This window comes from Cannabis sativa, chromosome 5 (genome assembly GCF_029168945.1).
Source record: "Cannabis sativa cultivar Pink pepper isolate KNU-18-1 chromosome 5, ASM2916894v1, whole genome shotgun sequence".
Lineage (NCBI taxonomy): Eukaryota > Viridiplantae > Streptophyta > Magnoliopsida > Rosales > Cannabaceae > Cannabis > Cannabis sativa.
In genome coordinates, this window is record NC_083605.1 from 15,830,783 (window position 1) to 15,835,509 (window position 4,727).

Consider the following 4,727-nt stretch of genomic DNA (forward strand, 5'->3'; position numbering starts at 1 on the left):
TTAGTCGACTTTCAACAAATTTGCACCAATCAGCAGTGTCGATCTCGGGGTGCTTTTCAGGGACTTGTGCCAGTCGTCCCAGATCATTCTCTTTCAACGTGGGCATTATGATGTCTTTTGTCATCCTATTCTTGAAGTCTTTCATTAACTTCCCAGCTAGGATGAGACAATCATGTTTGAAGGAGTCCGGCACAATGAACCCCGTCTATTTTGAAGGAAAACAAACACGGTTAGAGTCAACATTTGAAGTAATAGAAAAACAAATCAAAATTCTAACAAATAACAGCTTACCTGTATGTCTTTCCAAACTTTATTTTTCAGAGTCGGGTTGACTTCTTTCCAGTTTTTATAGGCCAACCCTATTGTCTGCCGACATCTGACTCCTAGAGTGGATACGAGCTTCGCATAGCTTTTTCCACAGTATTGACCTTTGTCATTAACCTCGAGGGCCACTCTTTTGCCCTGATCCATTAGTTTGGATATTTCATTCATTTGCGTCGGCCCTCGTGTAGGTATTGTGGTTGGACACTCATTTTCTGCGCCCGAATCAGATCCTGATTCCGAGTTCGCCATGTCTACACCATTAACAAACAAACTTTAAAGTTAGCTATATATATAACAAGTAGTGTATATGAAATAATAAAAGCATAAACAAATTGTTAATGATTTAGGAGCATTCACAACCACAATATAAAGTAAGCTATATATCAAGTCATTCCCGAGTTGGAGTATGTTAATGGAAGTAAGTCTCGTTTGATTTCTTTGGGTTTCTATTTTAGGTTAACAGAACAATGAATCAATGATTTAAGCATAAGAAATTTGTTTTTTGCTTTAATTTACTTTTATTATTTTTATCTGTTATTGCATTTGTATTCTTCTTCCAAAATTAAAGTAACTTTTTTTTGTTACTATTATTATGTGTAATGATGAATGACTTTTAGCTTAAGGATTGTGATTTTAGTAAAGTGTTAAACATGTTGTGGACCATGTAGCTAATCATTACAATGGTCATCAATTATACCCAAAACGAAGATGATTGAAATGATATTGGGATTTATTTATTTATTTTTTATTAGTTATGGCAAAGATGAATTTTTGGGCATGTTTGATTCTAATTTTGAAAGAAATTTTAAAATTAAGGTCACCATTTTCACTAGATTAGTAAGCTGACATAGCAAATGGTTAGATTATTTTTTAGTGACCTAACATCTTATTACTATGTTATAGCTAATTAGTTCTTTGGGTGATGTAAATATTAATATTTTTTTAGTAAGATTTATCCTAATTCTACCGAAATTTCGGCAGCACAACGGCTGTAATTGGACGTTCCCAAAAATTTTAAAAGTGCCTAAAATAACAAACAAAACAGATAACCAATACAAAATTTATCCACCCATCCGACCGCAGTACATGTATTCGCAGAACCTACTTCACTACGGATGAATATTTAAGATATTCAAACTCAACTAACATGCATTGATAATTAATTATATAATAAGAAAAAGTTAGTTAAAGTATATACCTATCAATGCAAGCTCAAATACACTACACACAAAATTATACCGAACCTACAATATAAACAAATACAACGAAATTGCAAAAATAATTATTTTATTACTTATAACTAGTTATTAAAAATAGTAACAAGTTACTTAGTTACTAAATTATACATACATATATATATAATCAATTATATCTCACACTATTATCTCAAAAAAAAATTATTTCCCACACTAATTCAATTTTAAAATTTTTATTTCTAAACTATACACACACTAATATACACACAATATATACACACATTATATACACACATATTCAATAAAATATAAAATTACATATATATACTATATATTGAGCTTTAAATTTTTACCTAATAACCGCAATCCGACGAACAATTCCGTACAAAATACGGGCACTGTACACATACAACACAACAATATTACCATTAAAATTAAAAAACCCAAAAAATAATTTACAAAAACTAAAAATAAAACAATGTACATTATAAAAATGAATAGAAACTATATTTATACCTTAAAAGAGGTTGAGATTCAATGTTTTCTCAACAAAAAATGGTGGCCGGAGTTATACCCACTATTTTTGTATAGGTTCGGATGACAGTTAAATAGGGAAAAAAAATTAAAACTTTTTGGGTGTATAGGATTAAGTATCGAAAATAGAAGATTTTGCAACAAAAATGGGCTCAAATGGTTGAGAAATGGGGGAGAAATGGGTGGTGGAGGCGGTGGTCGGCGAGGGTTTTTTGTCTCTGCAGCTGGGTGCTGGTTCTTTGGCTTTGGCTGGGTTTGGTCGAGTGAGGAAGAAAGCTGAGGGAAAGGGGTTTTTTTATAACCCTATGCCGTCGGTTCCTTTATAGGAACCGACGACATAGGGTACATGTGTCAGCAAACACGTGTACCTTATGCCGTCGGTTCCTATAAAGGAACCGACGGCATAAGGCTGAGCCTAAAAAAAAAAATTATTTCCCAACCGCCTCTAAATGGTATAATGCAATTTTATACCTACGGTTTTTATCAAAAAACCGCCTCTAAATGTCAATTTTGAAAAAAACGGGTATTTTCACACCCTTTAGCTTCCCTTTTTATAAGTGGGAGTGAAAAAATAGCCTCTAAAGGCCAACATTGTAGTAGTGAAATATATTAATAAAAAAGAAAAAAAAAGATATATTGACACTTCGTGTGTGTGGCTATTACTTTTTCAGTCTAACAAAACTTGACTCTATACGCCTATAGTGACACGCTAAAAATGAATGCAAAAGGTTTCAGTGACACGTATGAAGTGTCACTAAAAATTGTTTTTCCAGTCACCCTCATTAGTGACGCGCGTTGAAGTGTCACTATGCAGTTTTAGAGTTACTCTATGTGTGTCACTAAAACCTAATTTTCTAGTAGTGGAGAGACCGACGGGACGAGGGGTTGGTGGAGATCAATGGACGAGAGAGACAAGAAGAAATGGAGATCGAGAGAGGGAGGAAGACGGCGAGAGAGGAGGGCGATGGTGCGGAGGCGTGGGTCGGGTTTTGGAGAGTTAAGATTTTTGTTTTAGTGTGTAGGAAATGGAGAAGAAATATGTGAGAAGATATAGGTGGGCATGTGGGAAATAGAAAAAAAGTAGGCATGGGCACGTGGGAAATGTGGCAAGAAATAGGTGATGATTTTTCAATGGACCCTTATAAACCGTCGCCTATATTATAGGCGACCGTTTTAAACAGTCGCCTATAGTATAGGCGACGGTTTAAAACCGTCGGCTATAAAAGTCCATTAAAAAATTGCATTTTATTAAAAAACGTCGCCTCTTTTGTTTACTACAATTTTAAACCGTCGGGAATACTAAATTTTTCCCGACGGTTTTAAATAGTTACTTAATTTTTTTTAGTGACGATCCCCGAAAAAAAATTGTTTTTAGGACCGTCGCGAATTCTGATATTTGTAGTAGTGCATAGTCGATGCCTTACCTTTGACTATAGCCTTTTGCCATCAATTTTTCCTAATATCTCTTCACCTTGCCTTTAGCATTCTCCTTTTCCTTGTACACCAACTTTACTCCAATTGGCTTGTATCCTTATGGTAGAATAGCAGGCTCCCATGTGTCATTTTTTGTAATTGAATCAATTTCTTCATTTCTTGTATCCTTATGGTAGAATAGCAGGCTCCATTTCTTGTTTCTTACTGCTTCATGGCAGCTTAGAGGTTCACAATCACCAAATAGACACATAAGAAAAATATCATTTTGATTCTCAGTTACCTCATAAAGTTCTTACAAGCTTCTAAAGCGCGGTGTTTTTTTTATTTGAGCTCTCACTTGAATCTTCTTGTATATTTCCAGTTGGCGAGATTGGTGGAGTAGTAGATTCTTGAAGTTCTTCTTCCATCCTTGGTTGCTCCTCTACATTTTCCACTTCAAAGTAAGAAAGAAAATCATACTCGTCTTCTTCTGTGTTCCAATTCCAAGAATCTTCTTCATTAAACTTTATGTCGCGACTGATGATAGTTTTGTTGGATTTCGTGCCCTAAATAAAACCCTTTACAATCTGATTATTAGTTATCAATATAAGAAATTTGAAGTGATTTATATTTGCATGAATTTTACATGCTAATGGTTTAATATGTTTATTACATTTACACACAAAATCAGTTAAGTCAAGATCATATGTTTATTCACAATTACAGTATCGTCAACACAGTGGAATGTGATTGTGATCATATGAATCAAAAGACTAAGTCCCTGTTTCATCAGTGTTTTAGATTTACACTAATGTGATAATCAGCGATGATGTGTACTTACACTTGGAGTAAGTGTTATGTTCTTTCCAGGACATTAGTAAAGTATACTAGTTTCGAATGTATGGAGTATACATTGGACTGGACCGATATTGCAACTTAGTTAAGATATTATAAACTTACCGTTATATCTTTCCAAGTCAATATCAGTAGTTGATCTTAAGATTAAAAGAATCTAAATCCTGATATGCTTAGGCTCAACTCAGGAGTACTATTCATGTTCTTTGATTTATTAGTTAAGCCTACTTTTGGGTCAGGGTGATACGTATATTTTGGGAACATGATAGTATGATTGAGTGGGAGTGCTGAACATAAATATGGAATCTATAGCTTCTACTGGTGTATAGAAGTCAAGTGATGATTCCCTTCGAGCTTAGCTAAATAGAAGTAAATGGATGAGCTCTTGTTTAAGTGACTAATCTT